Source organism: Mus pahari, chromosome X (assembly GCF_900095145.1).
Source record: "Mus pahari chromosome X, PAHARI_EIJ_v1.1, whole genome shotgun sequence".
NCBI lineage: Eukaryota > Metazoa > Chordata > Mammalia > Rodentia > Muridae > Mus > Mus pahari.
This window is the reverse complement of record NC_034613.1, coordinates 6,070,898-6,089,713: the sequence shown is the minus strand read 5'-3', so window position 1 is coordinate 6,089,713 and position 18,816 is coordinate 6,070,898. Positions and strand designations below refer to the sequence as shown.

The window sequence follows — 18,816 nt, the reverse complement described above, 5'->3', positions numbered from 1 at the left end:
TTCCTTCCTTCCTTCCTTTCTTTCTTTCTTTCTTTCTTTCTTTCTTTCTTTCTTTCTTTCTTTCTTTCTTTCTTTCTTTCTTTCTTTCTTTCTTTCGTGGGCCAGTTGTTTTGCTTGCTTGCTTGCTTGCTCACTTCTGGAGACAGAGTCTCACGGTGTAGCTCTGGAAATCCAGGAAATATGTTGACCAGGCTGGCTTCTAACTGGACATTCATCTGCCTCAGCCCCTGAAGCGCTAGGATCAAAGATGTGCACCACCACACCCAGTCTTGTCTTACTATTTTAATTTTATTTAATTTGCTCTCATCTTTATGATTTTCTTTCTTCTGCTTGCTTTTGGTTTTTTATTAGATATTTTCTTCATTTACATTTCAAATGCTATCCCCAAAGTCCCCTATACCCTCCCCCTGCCCTGCTCCCCAACACACCCACTCCTGCTTCCTGGACCTGGCATTCCCCTGTACTGGGGCGTATGATCTTTGCAAGACCAAGGGCCTTTCTTCCCAATGATGGCCGACTAAGCCATCTTCTGCTACATATGCAGCTAGAGACACGAGCTCTGGAGTTACTGGTTAGTTCATATTGTTGTTCCTCCTATAGGATTGCAGACCCCTTCAGCTCCTGGGGTACTTTCTCTAGCTCCTCCATTGGGGGCCTTGTGTTCCATCCAATAGATTACTGTGAGCATCCACTTCTGTATTTGCCAGGCACTGGCATAACCTCACAAGAGACAGCTATATCAGGGTCCTATCAGCTAAATCTTTCTGGCATGTGCAATAGTGTCTGGATTTGGTGGTTGTATATTTGCTTTTGGTTTGTTATCCCTTTTACTCTGGATTCTTGGGGCACATTCTGCTACTGTCATGTACAGTATTACATAAATGTTGATTGGATTCTGCTACTGAACGATGCTCTTGTGAATTTCTCTATACTCTTGCTGATTTTCTATTTAGCCGTTGATAAACTAATGTTGACATTTCAAATGCTGTTGTCCATTTCTCCTTTCAGTTCCAGTAGGTTTCGATTTCCATGGTTTTGATGCTCTGTTGGCTGCTGTGCATACATTACAAATGCCATGTCCATTTGCTGTCTCCATGGTTTTATCCTTATACAAAGTCTCTTTCTGATGCGGCTGATTTTCCTTTCTCTGCACTCTATCTTATCTCATACAACTAGTTATAATTTCTTTTAATTTATGTTACACACACACACACACACACATCACTTTTCATCCTTTTACCCCTTTAAAAAGAATTATTTATTTATTTAATTACATGAGTACATGGTCTCTGTCTTCAGACACACCAGAAGAGGGCATCAGATCCCATTGCAGATGGTTGTGAGCCACCATGTGGTTGCTGGGAATTGAACTCAGGACTTCTGAAAGAGCTTAACTGCTGAGTCATCTCTCCAGCCCCCTTATCCTTTTACTTTCAATAGGCTTTTCCTTAAATGTGTCTGTTTGTGGGTACATTCACATGGGTGCAGGTGTCTTAGTATCCCTCTAGAACTGGAGCTACTGATAGGGATATGGGGAACTGAATTTGGGTCCTCTCCAGGAGCAGTATTTGCTTTTGGCCACTGAGTCATTTCTCTAGCTCCTCACTCAACTTTCATCATTACATTTGAAGTTAGTTTCTTACATACACAATATCACTGGGTTGTGCTTTTTAAATGTACTCCACTATTCTCTGCTTGTATTTGGTGGACAATCTCTGCTTAAGGTAATTAAATCTGCTGTTTGATTTCTTGTTTTCTGTTTTTCTTTTTTCTTTTCTTTTGCTGTCCTGGGTTTTCTTGAAAATTTCTTATAATTCTATATTGGTTTATTTATAGTACTTTTTCATGTATTTTTCATCTTTGTAGTTTCTTTCTTATTGGTTTCTCCAGGAATTGCATTATATCATTACATTTTATTTATGTATTGGGGGCAGACATGTATGCCTTCATTTTTTACCATGTAAGTGGAGGGTGCTTCTTTTCCTCCACTATACTGGTCCTGCGGATCAAACTCAGGCAATAAGACTTAGTAACAAGCCTCTACATCTTCCTGGCCCAGAATTTTATCATATACACAGAATTACATCATCCTAATCACCTTCTCATCATTTTGAATGATGGGCAGAAATTTTATGCCTATTTATAATACTCACTCTCCCTCATTTGTAATTAAATTTTCTGGGCTACTTCCTCTAGAGGTACTGGTCACTGGGCTAAACAGTCTATAGTCTCTGCTTTAGCAGCCAGGAAAATGTCTAGAATCCAAGAGAAGGATAGTTGTAGCCTCTTATAATTTTCCCCACTGCAGACTCTTTTCCTTCCGTCTGTTCCAAGAGTTCTTTTCTTATCCCTTCTGTTGTGTGGCCTCCCTCTGTCCTTTATTTAGGAAGCTTGCTGGAAACAATTCCTCTTTGTTTTCTGGCTTCTGAGAGTGTCATTTCCTCTTCTTTCTAATGCCACGCCCACTCCAGTGAAGTCTGCTTGACTGGCCAAGAGGCCTGGAAGCACTCATGAGGCAAAGAGTTTCAAGGAAACTCAGCCTCCTGGAACCTTGGTATTCTCACAACCCGTATACTCAAACCCTGTCCCTGCTTAGTATGGTGTATGCTCTCTTTCAGTATTATAAGTGCCTTTAAAGATTGAATTTTATCATAGGTGAGCCTCCACCAGTGTTCCAACGTCCTAGAAAATCCTTGAAGCCAATGAGCTTAGAATTCAGTAGGAATTCATTGAGAAGGTTACCCATTCATTAACGTTCATATTTACTTCTAGTAAAGACCATGAAACTAATTAGGCATTACAAAGAACAGAGCCAGGATAGCTTAGGGCTAGTCTGCAGAGTGATCACCTAGGACAGTAGCCAGTCTCACCAAACAAGGAAATTCACAAGGCCTAGGAAATGGTTGGGGGGGGGGTTGTGGTATTGCATTATTCATGAGAAGGTCTGCTAGAGCAGAACCCCCTGGTGCTAGCTCTCACAAGGCTCAAAGGAGTAGCACAAATTGTGGCTAGGGTGTGAAATCCTTACCTGTCATTAGCTGACCCTAGGCAGAACTGCTTTATCTTTACTGTAAACATTACCTGGCTCCTGTAAGTTCTTTTGAAGTCATTCCTTTGTTTTGTGTCAAGTAACTTCAATGTACTTTGCCTGCTGTGACATCCTACCCCTTTGTTCTCTGTATTATGTAAGACTGGTGTCACTTTGTGACAATACACTCAGATTCTACATGCTCTCTCTTGTTGGTCTGTTTGTCAATTCCCACCCGAATCCATGCCCATCTGCCTGAGGCTGATTCCCACAGACTGAGGAGGGCCCCTTGAGCCCTGGTCCGTGGCATTCTAAAGGCTATTTTCACTTCATACAGGAGTCTAGATTGACAGTTCTTTCATACCCTGAAGCGCAGGTCCCGCCTCTTTCTAGTCTGTTCCCTGAGCAAGGCTGCTCTGTAGCAGCCTCTCTGCAGTCTTGCCATGTCACTCCTTCCTGCTTTCGAGATTTTTTTCTCACTGTCCTTCATGGAGTGGGCCTTAAGTCAAAGCAGATTGGTTGGTTGCTCCCACAAGCTTTAGGCCACTGTAGCACTAGCATAACTTGCAGGCAGGGGACCATTTTATATAAAGGGCTTGTGGCTGGGTTGGTGTTTACATTCCTCCTTTGGTATCAAGCAGGGTACCAAGAACACTAGAACGTAGGAGTGAAGGCTCTAGCTAGACACCAGCTGAACTTCTCTGTGTTTACTGAGTTGTTTAGGTGTTGTCTTCAGCAGTTGGGGCCCTCCCTGCTGTCAGTTTGTTGAGAGCAACCTATAGTCTGGGCAACAGCCTGAGTTGTTTGTGGATTCCAATGGGACACCTTTGCCCAACTCAATTAGATGTAACCCATTTTCAGTACTGGAAGCTTCACTCAGTGACAAGTCCAGTTGGGTCTCTGTCTTCCCCATTATTTGGTGATTTCATTTAGAACTCCTTTATATATAATTTTACTTTTTAGGAAGTTTCTACGGTACTGTATTTCCACAGTACCTGTCAAATGAGCCTTAATTTTAGCTATCTCTCCCTGTATTGCTTCCCCGTTCACCTGATCCTCCCATTTCAGTGCCCCCCCCAGTCCACCCATAACTATTCTATCCCTTTCCTAGGGAGATACATCTGCCCCCTCCCCAGATCCCCTACTCTATACCTAACCTCTGTGGTTCTAGTTTATCTTGCTTATCATTACCTTAACAGCTAATATCCACATATAAGTGAATACATACCATATTTATCTTTCTGCATTTGGGTTACCTCACTCAGAATGATTTTTTTCTAGTGCTATCCATTTACCTGCAAATTTCATTGTGTAAATGAACCACATTTTCTCTATCTATTCTTCTGTTGAGGGTCATATAGCTTGTTTCCAGTTTCTGGCTATGATGAATAGAGCAGCACTGAACACAGTTGATCAAGTGTCTCTATGGTAGGATGAAACATGCTTTGGGTATATGCCCAAGGTGGGCCTTGAGGAAGATCAATGACCAGATTCCTAGGGAACTACCACACTGCTTTCCATAGTGGCCGTACAAGTTTACAGTCCCATCAGCAATGGATGAATATGCCTCTTACTGCACATTCTCACCTTCATGAAGCTGCTATTTGTTTTATTGATCTTGGCCATTCTGACAGGTGTAAGATGAAGTCAAAGTAGTTTTGATTTGCATTTCCCTGATGATTAAGGATGTTGAACATTTCTTTAGTTGCCTCTCAGCCATTTGAGTTTCCTCTATTGAGAATTCCCTGTTTAAATCCATACCCCCATTTTAAATTGTATTATTTGCTTACTTGATATCTAGCTTTTTGAGTTCTTGATATATTTGAGAAATTAGGCCTCTGGTAGATATGTAGTTGGTTAAAAAAAATCTTTTCCCATTCTGCAGGCTGCTGCTTTATCAGAAAATCTATGCCCTTGGCCATGCGGAAGCTGTTCAGTTTCATTAACTCCTGTTTATTAATTGTCGATCTTAGTGCCTGGGCTAACAGTGTTCTGTTCAGAAAGTTGTTTCTTGTGTCAATGTGTTCAAGACTATTCCCCCACTTTCTTTTCTATCAGGTCCAGTGGATCTGTTATGTTGAAGTCTTTAATCCACTTGGTCTTGAGTTCGAGACCTATGTATGGATCTATTTGCCATCTTCTACATGCAGACATTCAGTTTGACAAGCACCATTGAAGATGCTTTCTTTTTTCCAGAAATGCTGCGTATTTCTGGCTTCTAAAGAAAAACCAGGTATCCATATATGTGTGGATTTATGTTTGGGTCTTCAATTCAATTTCATTGCTTAATATATTGGGTTTTGTGCTTATACAATGTTGTTGTTGTTATCGTTATAGCTCTATAGTGTAATTGGAGGTGGGGATGGTGATATCTTCAGCAGTTCTTTTATTGTAGAGGATTGTTTTGGCTATATTGGTTTTTTTCATTCATCCATATGAAGCTGGAAAGTGCCCTTTTAAGACCTGTGAAAAAAGCCAGGCGTGGTGGCGCACGCCTTTAATTCCAGCACTTGGGAGGTAGAGGCAGGCGGATTTCTGAGTTCGAGGCCAGCCTGGTCTACAGAGTGAGTTCCAGGACAGCCAGGGCTATACAGAGAAACCCTGTCTCGAAAAACCAAAAAAAAAAAAAAAAAATCTGTGAAAAAACTGTGTGTTAGAATTTTGAAGGGTATCACATTAAATAAATGAATTGCTTTTGGTAAGATGGCCATTTTTACTGTTAATCCTACCAATCCATGAACAGGAGCGATATTTCCATCTTATTTAATTTCTTACTTCAATGTCTTAAAGTTGTTTTTTTAAATTTATTTGTTTTATGTATGTGAATACACTGTCACTGTCTTCAGATACACCAGAAGAGGGCATCAGATCTCATTACAGGTGGTTGTGAGCCACCATGTGGTTGCTGGGATTTGAACCCATGACCTCTGGAAGAGCAGTCAGTGCTCTTAATAGCTGAGCCATCTCTCCAACCCTGTCTCAAAGTTTTTAATCACGCAAGTCTTTCACTTGCTTGGTTAGAGTTACCCCAAGATATTTTGTATTATTTATGGCTACTGTGAAGGGTGTTGTTTCCCTTCCTTTATCAGCCCATTTGTCACTTGCACATAGGAGGGCTACTTTGCTTTATTGGCTGTAGAGTTCCCCAGTGAAATTTTTAGGCCATTTATGTGGACTATCATATCATCTGCAAATAAAGATATTTTGACTTCTTCCTTTCCAATTTGTATCCCCTTGATCTCCTTTAGTTGTCTTATTGCTCTAGATAAGACCTCAAGTACTACATTGAATAGATGTGGAGAGAGTGGACAGCCATTTCTTGTTCCTGATTTTAGTGGAATTGCTTTGCATTTCTTTCCATTTAAGCTGATGGCTATGGGCTTGCTGTAAACTATCTTTATCCTATGTTGAGGCGTGTCCCCTGTATCCCTGACCTCTCTGGTACTTTTATTATGAAGGGATGTTGAATTTTTGTCAAAGACCTTTTCTGTATCTAATGAGATGGTCATGTGGTTTTTGTCTTTCAGTGTGTCTATATAGTGGATCACGTTTATCAATGTATGTATGGTGAACCATCCCTGAATCCCTAGGATGAAGCTTACTTAATCATGGTAGAAGGCTTTTTTAATGTGTTCTTGGATTCAGTTTGTAAGTATTTTATTGGGATTTTTGCATCTTTGGTCATAGGGGATATTGGTCTGTAATTCTTTCCTTTTTTTTTTTTTTAGTTGGGTCTTTATGTGGTTTGAGTATCAGAGTAACTGTGACCTCATAAGAAAAATTGGGCAGTGTTCCTTGTGTTTCTATTTTGTAGAATAATTTGAGGAGTATAGCTCTTAGGGTTAGGGGTTAGGGTTAGGGTCTTTGAAAGTCTGGTAGAATGCTGTGCTAAAAACATCTATCTGTGAGCTTTTTTGGTCAGTAGATTTTAATTACTGCTTCTATTTCACTAGGGTTTATGGGTCTGTTTAAATTGCTTATTTGATCTTAACTTTGGTAGGCAATATGTATCAAGAAATTTATTCATTTCATTTAGATTTACTAATTTGGTAGAACGCAGGTTTTTAAAGTGTGATCTTATAATTCTCTGTATTTTCTTGATGTTTGTTTTATGTCTCCCTTTTTATCTTTAATTTTGTTCATTTGGATCTTCTCTATATTTTAGTTAATTTGGATAAGGATTTGTCAATCTTATTGATTCTCTCAAAGAACCAACTGTTGAGTTTTATTGATTCTTTGTATTGTTTTTTTGTTTGTTTCTATCTTATTGATTTCAGCCTTAGCTTGACTATTTCCTGCAGTCTACTCCTGTTGGGTGTGATTTCTTCTTTATGTTCTAAAGCTTTCAGGTGTGCTGTTATGTTGCTAGTGTAAAATCTCTCTATTTTTTTATGTAGGCACTTAGTGCTATGAACTTGCCTTTTAGACTCCTTTTCATTGTGTCCCATAACTTTGGGTGTACTGTATATTCACTTTCATTGAATTCTAGAAAGTCTTTCTTTTCTTTTTTTTAAAAGATTTTATTTATTTATTTTATGTAAGTATACTGGTGTCTTCAGACACACCAGAAGAGGGCATCTGATCCCATTACAGATGGTTGTGAGCCACCATGTGGTTGCTGGGATTTGAACTCAGGACCTCTGGAAGAGCAGTCAGTGCTCTTAACCGCTGAGCCACCTCTCCAGCCCCTAGAAAGTCTTTCATTTCTTTCTTAACTTCAGTCTTGACCCATTTTTTAATCAGCAAAGAGTTTTTCAGTTTCCATGGGTTTGTAAGTTTTCTGTTGTTCCTATTGTTGTAGATATCCAGCTTTAATCTGTGATGGTCTGAGAGGCTGCAAGGTGTGGTTTCAATTGTCTTGTATCTGTTGAGACTTGCTTTGTGTCTGAGAATATGGTCAAATTGGGGAAAGTTCTATGAGGTGACACAGTGTTTGGGTGAAACCGTCTGTAAACAGCTTTTGGGTCCATTTGGTTTATGATGTCAATTAGCATTTCTCCTGGGGTTTTATTTATTTATTTTTGTCTGTATGACCTGTTTATTGTCTTTTAAAAAATATTTATTTATTATTATATCTAAGTACACTGTAGTTATCTTCAGACACACCAGAAGAGGGCGTCAGATCTCTTTACAGATGGTTGTGAGCCACCATGTGGTTGCTGGGACTTGAACTCAGGACCTTCAGAAGAGCAGTCAGTGTTCTTAACCGCGGAGCCATCTCTCCAACCATGTATTTCATCTTAAAGTTGAAATCTATAGGTTATATATATATATATATATATATATATATTGCCAGGTTTTGTTGTTAGTGTTTTGTTTTCAGATGAAATCTCAGTATGTCACTCTAGCAGGTTTGGAACTTACAATGTGAACCAAGCTGGCCTCGAATGCAGCCTCCCAAGTGCTGTACCTAAAGGCAGGCACCACCACCACGTCTAGCAAACAAAAGAAAATATTGTTGTTTTTGGGAGGTGGGGAGGTCAGGGTCTCATGTAGCCCAGGCTGCCCTATGTACCTGAGGCTGCTTGCGAATTCTTGATCTACCTGCCTCGATCGCCTAATGCTGACACTGCAGGGGTGTGCTGTGATTCCATTTCATGCAGTTCTGGGGACTGAATCCTGAGCACCATGCATTCTAGGCAAATACTCTATCAATTAAACCATATCTTTGGCCCTACTATATATTTTTGAGACTTGGACATCTGGAGCATTATGTTATGGTGAAGCTCATTTGAACTTTCTGGTTTTGCTGGTATTTTTAATGCTGTTCCATCAGGGAAAAGGGGTGCAGTGTCCCCTTATCACTCAATCTCTGTGGACAGCAGGGAGGAGAGATTATTGCAGCTATGTGGGAAATCCAGGCTTGGATAGGCTCAATGTTGCTGAGGATAGTAAAATTCTTCTGCCTCCCCACCTAGTTTCCTGGGGTACCACCCAAGAAGGAAGTGCATACTCTTTGTGTGGTTGCCTCCCTACCATGCAGGAGGAGAAGTGTGCTGGCTCCACATCTGGCCTTTCCTAATAAGATAGGATGGGACATTGTCTTAAGTTTGCTTTAATACCTGTAATAAAGACCATGACCAAAAACAACCTGAGGAGGAAAGGGTTTCTTTCAGCTTATATATAACTCTTAGGTCACAATTCATCACTGAGGGAAGTTAGGGCAGGAACTGAAGCCAAGACCATTGAAGATGCTGCTTGCTAGCTTGCTCCCTGGGACTTGCTCAGCCTGCTATCCTCTACTGTCCAGGCCCACCTGCCCAGGAGTAACACCATTCACAGTGGGCTGGGCTTTCCTATATTAAACACCAATGAAGAAAGTCCCCTACAGGTTTGTCTACAGGCCATTCTTGTGGCATTTTCTCAGTTGAGGATCCCCCTTTCCAGGTGATCTGAGCCTATGTCAAGTTGACACAAAATCCTTAACCAGCACAGATAACTTATTGTAGCAGTACAAATGTGGGAGACCAGGCCTCTGTTGGCACTGGGGTGAAGCCAGAGTTTTGGGTTTGGCGTTTTTCTTGATGTAGTACAGTCTCTGTCTAAAGCTCCTCTGTCTGCCAATGCTGGTCTTTTCCTGATCCTTTAGTTAACACATTTCTCTTTTGCTATGTTTTATTTATTTGTTTATTTACTTACTCTGTACTAAGACAGACTCTTTCTATGTAGCCTAGACTGTCCTTAAATTCAAGATCTTCCTTCTTTGACCTCCCAAGCGCTGGGATTGCTGGCGGGAGCTAGCACACACACATCCTTCCTGGGACTTCAAAGTCTACTCTTGTTGATGCTCTGAGTGCCAACTTCTTGTGATCTGGAGATCTAGAATGTTGGCATAAAAAGAAGCCATTGCCCTTTGATTCTTGGGTAATGAGGCAAAGCCATTTTATGCTTGCTGTGTATATAATATCCTAAGTTTGTCCTTAGCAGGACTGACGGGGGAAAGAATGTCTACTCTATCTTCACGGAAATAGAAGTCTCTTGAATTTTTACAGGTTGCTAAATTATAACAGTTGTATGGCAAAGGGTATATATCTCACACATACAGGACAATGACTCTCTGTTAGTAATACAGCCACGTGACCCAGAAATACAGTCGAGAAATCACACCACCATCACCCCTAAGAAGCTTCTTCTTCATGTTCCCTAGGCCTAAGTGCAAAGTTTGCAGTATCCTAATTTCAGACAGTATGGCTTTAGAGATGCCTGTTTTCATGTTTCAAAAGAGGGACCTTTAAAAAATACATATAAATACGTTCAGCTCTGCCATCCTCCTGCATAGGAAGCTGCCATGGCATCCAGCTATAATGGCAATGATCTCAAACACCACTTCCATAAAGACTGGTAGCAGCAGCAGCAGCAGCAGCAGCAGCGAGTGGACAACTGGTTCAACCAGCCAGAATGCAAGCTCCACAGACACGAGGGCATCTGGCCAAAGAATGCCACACTGCCTTATTAGGTTCATAGTGAGGTACCCCACAGTGAGATACCACACCAGGGTCTGAGCTGGGAAGGGCTTCAGCCTAAGAAAACTCAGGGAGGTCAGCGGTCAGCATCCATAAGAAAGTGGCCCAGATCATTGGCTTCTTTGTGGATCCAAGGAGCCAAAACAAATCTAATGAATCACTGCAGGCCAGTGTGCTACAGCACCTCTGAGCTCACGCTTTTCTTCAGAAAGCCTTCTGCTTCCAAAAAGGGAGACAGTCCACTTGGACCCCCCAGTTAACAAGATCTGTGATGCTCATCCCAAATGTCTACAAAAAGGATAAGAAGGCCAGAGCCATCACAGAGAAATAGAAGAATTTCAAAAGGCTTTTTTTTTGACTAGTTTCCACATGGCCAGTACCAAATGCCTGACTCTTTGACATTTGAACAAAAAGGGCCAAGGAAGCTACAGAGCAAGATGTTGAGAAGAAATAGAAATGAGCTGTTGGAGCACTGCAATAAATTTTCAGTAAAGCAAAACAAAAACAAACAAATGCATAGAGAAATGGCTCAACAGGTGAAGGCTCTGCTTGCTGCCAAGCCTGACTGTGGTTGAGTAAGAGCCTGAGACCCACTTGGCAGAAGACACCCAGGAGAGATCTGACTCCTGCAAGTTGTCCGCTGACCTACACATATGTGCTATTGCATGCACACAGACACAAATACAGAAATAAATAAATAAATGTACTAAAAATGGTTTAAATACATAATTGGACATTCTACTACACACCTGTAATTCTAGCACTTGGACCACAGAAGCAGGAGGATTCTGAGTTCAAGGTGAAGGTCAATCTAGGCTACATACCAAGACCCTTTCTAAAAACAAAAGCTGTATATCTATCACGAACCAGACTCTGGATTTGAGGCTCAACATTGAAATACACACACACACAAAGAGAGAGAGAGAGAGAGAGAGAGAGAGAGAGAGAGAGAGAGAGAGAGAGCAAATACCAAATAAATAAATAAACAAGTAATAAAGGACCAACAAGATGACTCAGTGGGTAAAGGTGTTTGTCAAGCAAGCCTGATGACCTGGGTCCAATTCCTAGAACCATGTAAAGATGGACGGAGAGAACAGACTTCACAAAACTGTCCTATGATACTCCCCATCATACACAGAGAGATAAATAATTAATTAAAGCAAACAAGTGAATACTCTGAGAGGTTTGATGTTTTACCATTTTATTGATAAATATAATGAATTAGTTTATCATGTCATTTTATTTTTGTTAAGAAACAATAAATCACTAATATTTTTTCAAATACTTTACATTTTATAACAAACCTCATAAAGCTTTATATTCTTTGGTCCTTACAATTCCTGTGAGATGGGTGATATTATTCTCATTTAAGGTGAGATAAACAATTTTTTTGTTTGTTTGTTTGTTTGTTTGTTTTGAGTCAGGGTTTCTCTATGTAGCCCTGGCTGTCCTAGAACTCATTCTGTAGACTAGACTGGCCTGGAACTCACAGAGATCTATGTGCCTCTGCCTCTTGAGTGCTGGGATTAAGGATATGCACCACCATTACCCAGCTTTAAGATGGGAAAATTTAGGCTCAGCAAAACAGAATGATTTGTCCGAGGTCACCCAGGTAGACAGATTGAGTAGCTCCAGAAGGGGAGAGTTGTCCATGTACCAATTTTTGAGATGATTTTGATTGGCTCCATTTTGATCACATGACTACAAAATGACCATCAATAAGTGACTGACCTATTTGCCTACCACGGTCCTGTAGTCAAGGGAGGCAATTTGAAGTGATTCTAGAGGAAGTGTCTTAGTCACTGTTTGATTGCTGTGAAGAGACACCATGACCAAGGCAGCTCTTATAAGAGGAAGCATTTAATAGGAGCTGACTTACAGTTTCAGAGGGTTAGTCCTTTATCGTCATGGCAGCAGACAGATATGCTGGAGCAGTAGCTGAGAGTTCCACATCCTTCTCTGCAAGCTGAGCGAGCACCTGGGCTTGGCATAGGCTTTGGGAATCTCAAAGCCTACCCCTAGTGACAAACTGCCTCCAACAAAGCCAGATAACTTTTGAGAGTCAGTTCTCTGCATTCTCCACGTGAGTCCCAGGGATCAAACCCAGGCCACGAGGCTTGGAATAAGTGCCCTTACCCACTGAGCCATCTCACTGGGCACATTTCTTACTTTGTATGAGAATGTTGAAATAATTGAAGTTTCTCTGTGTCTGTGTCTTTGTCTCTCTCTTCTGGATCCACATTGAATGATTCACTTAATAGTTCATAATCTTGGGCTGGAGAGATGGCTCAGCGGTTAAGAGCACTGACTGTTCTTCCAGAGGTCCTGAGTTCAAATGCCAGCAACCACATGGTGGCTCACAACCATCTGTAATGGGATCTGATGCCTTCTTCTGGTGTGTCTGAAGATAGCTACAGTGTACTTACACATAATAATAAATAAATCTTTAGGCCAGAGCAAGCAGGGCCAACTGGAGTGAGCAGAGGTCCCAAATTCAAAATTCGCAGCAACCACATGAAGACTCACAACCATCAGTACATCACAGCTACAGTGTACTCATATACATAAAATAAATAAATAAATCTTAAAAAAATAGTTCAGAATCTTACTTTATAAAATTGGGACTAGACTGGGCTGGAAAAAAAAATCCACCCCTTACTACAAAGAGGATGGAGAGAATGGAGCTAAAAACATATTTTGTAGACAAACTTGTGTTATGTTTCCCTCCACATTCATTCATAAGAGCCATCTCATTCAAATAACAATGTTGTTTAAAATTATTTCTCACTTCAATGTCACAGCAATAATTTCATGTATGTTCTTTTTTATTTATGTTTGCTTTCCCTGCATGAGCGTTTGCCTGAATGCATGCTGATGTATCATGTCCATATGCACCTGTCCAACAAGGTCAGAAGAAGGTAGATCCTGTGGGACTGGAGCCACCATGCCGGTTCTGGGAATTGAGCCCCGGTACTCTGCTAGAACAATAAGTGGGCCCTTAAATACTGAGCTGCCTCACCTCTCTAGCCCCTCATGTAACTTCTAGTCTTTGTTGGGTTTTATGAAGATGGATATAGTAGAGATCATGATGCACCTTGGCTTTCAAAACATGATAATATGCTCTATGATATGTACAATATCTTCTACTAACATATTCCTATCCACACAACTTGTTAAACCTACCCACTGATAGGCAGCAAGTGCCCTCTGGCTGAGTGATGGGAACACTTGTTTTTCTATTTCTCTTTAGCTCCAAGGTTCTCAACCTGTGGGTCGTGACCCTTTCAGGGGTTGAATGATCTTTTCATAGGAGTCACATAGCAGATATCCTGCACAGGCACAGGAACTCTGAGAGAGTCGATTAAGGCCCAGCACAGAGTAGTTGAAGCAGAGTGCCATGGGTCTGGAGGGGCGGTAGCAAAATTACAGTTAGGAAGTTACAACAAAATAATGTTATGGTGGGGACCATACCATGAGGAAGTTAAAGGGCCACAGCCTTAGGAAACTGGAGAACAGCTCGCTTTGGCTGGGCTCCTCGCCTCTTCCAGGCCTAGAACATCAGCCTTGAGCAAAAGTGGAAGCCTCTAGAGCCTAGCCCCCGTCCTCTTTTCAATCTGCCTCTGCCTCTTTTCTTGGAGAATGTTGGCATCTAATTTCTCCTCGGGCACTCACTGACTATATTTATGAGAGTATCAACCTCATGGTCTGAGAAAGGCAGAACAGTGACACCGAATGAAGGAAGACAGCAAACCGTTCTTAGGAAGGACCCACCGTCAAGGAGCTCACGTTTCTGGCTTCATTCCAGGCAGTAACTTTTCCAGTTATCTTCAGGCTGCCCTACCTCTGCCTAGCACAATAAGGGATGCTTGGGCTCGCCATCAATAGGTCCTGTCAGACAAGCCATCTGTATCATTCCAGGTTCTGGCAGGAAACAGATGGTACTCGCTGATTGGGTAAAATGAGATGAGTTTAATAAAGAGACTATTTACGAAGGCAGATCAGGGTGTGTGGAAACCACAGGCCAGAAGGGGTAGAAGAAGGAAGCAATTACTGGAAACTTGAGAGAGAGAGAGAGACGCCTGTGAAGAGGGCCTCTTGACAAGACTTGTGGCTTCTGGTTCAAAGCTATAGCTGGCTAGCCCTCAAGGAGGCATTTGCGGAAAATACATATGCTTACCTCTTTCCTCCCAGCCTACAGGCTCCTAGAGTTGGCCAGGATCACCTGGAGGGTAGAGGGTACAGGAACTCTACGAGGGAGTCAATTGGAGCCCAACACAGAGCAGCTGAAGCAGGGTGACATGGGTCTGGTGGAGCAAAAGGCAGTCACAGAACATGCCAGTCAAGTTTGGAGATATTCTGCTGTGGTCCTTGCGCAGGGCTGTTGCTCTCAACACTTTCTGGAGAATGATTCTTTCTAGCAAGAGATGGGAATGTCTACCAAGTCTTCTTTCTAGCATTTGGGCTCTTGAGTGTTCTCTCTCCTCCATCCCTCATTGTCTACAAAAGGCAATCGCATTAGTTACCTTTCTGTTGCTGTGATAAAAATAGCCTGATAAACACACCTTTGGGAAGGGCGGGCTTATTCTGGCTCTCTGTTTTAGGGTACAGTCTATCACAGTGAGGCAGGCATGCAAATAGGAGACCAAGCAGTGGGTAATGTGCCTACAGTCAGGGAAAAGAGAACAATAATTGCTAGTACTTGTCTGGTTTTCTCCTTTTTATGCAGTCCAGGACTTAAGCCTAGAGAATGGTGCTGCCCACTTTTAACCTAAACAAATTCTTCACTGGCATGTCCAGAGATCCACCTCCCATCAAATTGACAATTGAGATTAGCCATCACAGAAGAGTGGTCTATGAAAGACAGTGCATGTTCTGGGTCTCAGCCTTTAGATAGAGGACTAGCTTCCTGCACCTATCCTGTGGGTCCTGTATTTTTTTTTTCCTGCCATCCTCCGAACAGCAAGCTGCCTTTTACAGGTTGGTTGCCAGACAACCCTGACATAGCCAGACCACAGCTTATTCCACTTCTTTCCCTCATGTTCCCTGCAGCCACCCGAAGTCAGAGCATACTTCCCTATGTCTGTGGAGACTTCATCTAGATTAGAGGGCCCACTAATACTCACTCCAGTGCCATGCTCCATATGACCTCTGCTCTGTCTTCCTCTGGCTAGCTCACTTGCACTTTAATTCCTGGCCTACTATGTGTGGCTCACAACAGTAGAATGCTTATCTTTTTAAAATAAAATTTGGGACAATGAGATTGCCCAGTAAGTAAAGGGACTTTCTGCCAAGCCTGATGACCTCAATTCAATCCCTGAGACCCACACAGGAAGTGAGTACCAAGCCACTGAAGATGGAGTCTGACCTTATACCCCAGGTAGGCTGGCCTTCAGTGAGAGTAGAACCAAGTATATTTCTCTAATTCTGTTAGGAGTCTACATAGGAAGCAGAAGTAACTGCTGTTGTGTTCATTTACTCTCTGACAACCTGGCATCCTGCCCAGACAAGTGCCTTAGGATGCTGTCTGGTTGGCTTGCCCTTTTCTGGCTCCCCACGCATCCTCGTACTTGCCAGGGGATCTTGTTACTGGTGTTCTGTATCCTTTATTTAATAGTTTTCATCACTGTGGCCAAAGATATTTGACAGAACAATTCAAGGGCAGAAGGGTTGATTTTTGGCTCAGGGTTTTAGAGGGTTCAGTTCATGGATGCTCAGGCCATGCTTGGGCAAACCATCATGGAGCAGGGAGGGAGCAGATAGCAGTGGAGCTTATGCATCTTGTGGCAGACAAGAAGCAGAAAAGGAGACAGATAGGGAGCCAGGACAATACTAAATGCCCATCCCAGGGACATGCTTTTCCCAGCTAGAGCGTACCTCCTAAAGTTTCAAGAACCTCCTAAAATAGCATCACTCGGGGCCAAGCCCCCACCACACAGGCCTATGGGGGACATTTCACCACAACAGACTGACAAGCAGTCTTAATTATCCTTCCAGGTCACTTAAAACCTTGCTAAGAATGAATGAGACTATTCCTAACTCAGGGCAAGCAAGCAAGCCAGGGTTTCCTTCTCTCTTCCAGCATCCTTTCCAGCCTCACCTACCTGAGTGATACAGGAGTTATGGGCAGCACAGTGAGAAGCCAGCACAGTCCTCTGCTGAGAACTTTCAGAGAAAGGCCCTTCCCCCTTCTCTCTCTCCCTCTTCTTCCTCAAGCCCTCTTCTCCATCCCTCCAGCCACCTGCTAAAGCACTGTGCCTGCCAAGGTAAGCCTAGATAAGAGGTTCCCAGGGATAGCCGGGTGGAACCGGAACTGTCTTCCTGAGCTGAGAGAGATGTTAGATAGTAGAATGTGTGGAGAACTGAAGGTTGCAACTCTCTGTAGATTTGTTTAAAGAGCAATAGTCCGACAGCTCTGATTGTTGCCAGCAAGGTTCTGGTAAACAAGGCCAGTAACGGCACACTAGTGTCTTACCTTGATAGACACTGCAAGTCATGATAAAGGTAGTCTCATTAGAAAGATAGGGTCTTGGCACAGGAACAGACAGTGGGACACAGAGGAAAGAAATTGACTTCGTGGGAACTGGGTACAGTGTATAATAAAGGTGTCATTTCGATTCCCTAAGGGCTTGTTTCATAAATGCTGGTAGAATAATAGCCGTTGTGTGGAAAACAAAAGACTTGCCATTGGTGTAGCCACTGACAGATAAGGATGCAACAGTAAAGCAAAGCAAATTTCTAGAAGGAAATTTGGGGGAAATATTCGTGTGCTGATCAGGGACCTCAGCCCTCTAAATAGCACAAGAAACTTAAAAGTCACAAGAGGAAGAAAACAGAATTGTTAACGTGGATAATGAAAATTTCCAGGGGTTAAAAAACATTATAAAATGTCCAAGTATGGGCCAGCGAGGTGACTCAGCAGATAAAGGGGTTTGCTGTCAAGCTGGATGACCTGAGTTCTGTCCCCAGGGCCCACAGATGAAAGGGAGGAACTGACTTCTCTGGAAGTTGTCCTCTGACCTTCATACAAGTGCCATGACACATGGGTTCCCATACACAAACACACACAAAATAAACTTAAACAAAATGTACGGGGGTGGGGGGGGGCAGGGAGAAATGGCTTAGTAGTTAAGAACACTTGCCATTCGTTCTCCATGCAGAAGGTCAAGGTTCAGTTCCCAGCACCCACATGGCAGCTAACAGACATCTATAACTCCAGTTCCAGGGATCTGAGCCCCTCTTTAGTCCTCCATGAGCAGCGAGTGTATATGGTACACAGACGTTCATGGAGGCAAAACTCTCATACACATTAAATATGACTAAAATGCCTTTTAAAAAGTTTTTTTTTAATTTATTTTATTTGTATGATGCACTGTGGCTGTCTTCAGACACACCAGAAGAGAGCATCAGATCCCATTACAGATGGTTGTGAGCCACCATGTGGTTGCTGGGATTTGAACTCAGGACCTCTGGAAGAGCAGTCAGTGCTCTTAACCGCTGAGCCGTCTCACAAGCCCTAAAAGTTTTAAAACTTTTAAAATCAAAAGACAGCTAATAAGCAATGAGAAAATAGTTATAACTACAGTTACAATGGCTGATGGAGGTTGACTGTCCATAATATTATAATTAATATCAATATGCATATTAAGCTGCTGAAAAATCAAATATTTTTTATTAAGGAAATGGCAGACTTGTTATTTTACTCCAACTCTGATGAGAAAAAAGCAAATAATTTAAGGGGTTGGTGAGATGGCTCAGTTAGAGCAGTAATGCTGCCCACATTAAAGTCGATTGTAAAGCAACAGTGAGCCTTGGGTAGAGAGGAAAGAACAAACATGGCACATCAGTGGAAAAGAGTCATTTCCTGGTGAACCGAGCGGCTAACCCCAGCGAAAGAGCAGAGCTCACGAGCTGGCTGCCTATGTTGCCTTGTCAAGGAAGGAACACTTAACTGAGTTACAGGACCTACATGCTCACTGTCAGTAGGCACTTACTACATTTTCACTGTGAGTCAAGGACCTAACAGTCCCTGGGACCCACGTGGTAGAAGGAGAGAACTAATTCTCATAAGTTTTCCTCTGATATCCAAGCAAGCATGAGTACACACACACACACACACACACACACACACACACACACTTGGGTGGGGTGTGTGTATGCTGAAACATTGACCTCTATTCTTAAATTTCACAAGAACTGGTTCAATCAAAATGTCTGCACTAAAGGACTATTTTTCTATATAGCCAATAAACTTTATTATCCTTCTCCCCCTCTTTCTGTGTGTGTATGTATGTGCATACATATTTGTGTGTTTGTGTGAGTGTGTAC

At 42.1% G+C, this 18,816-nt stretch overlaps 1 pseudogene; it reads left to right on the top strand.

Moving 5' to 3' along the window:
• The first annotated feature begins 10,316 nt into the window (after positions 1 to 10,316).
• On the top strand, positions 10,317 to 10,945 carry LOC110314247 (annotated as a pseudogene).
• Positions 10,946 to 18,816: the final 7,871 nt, after the last annotated feature.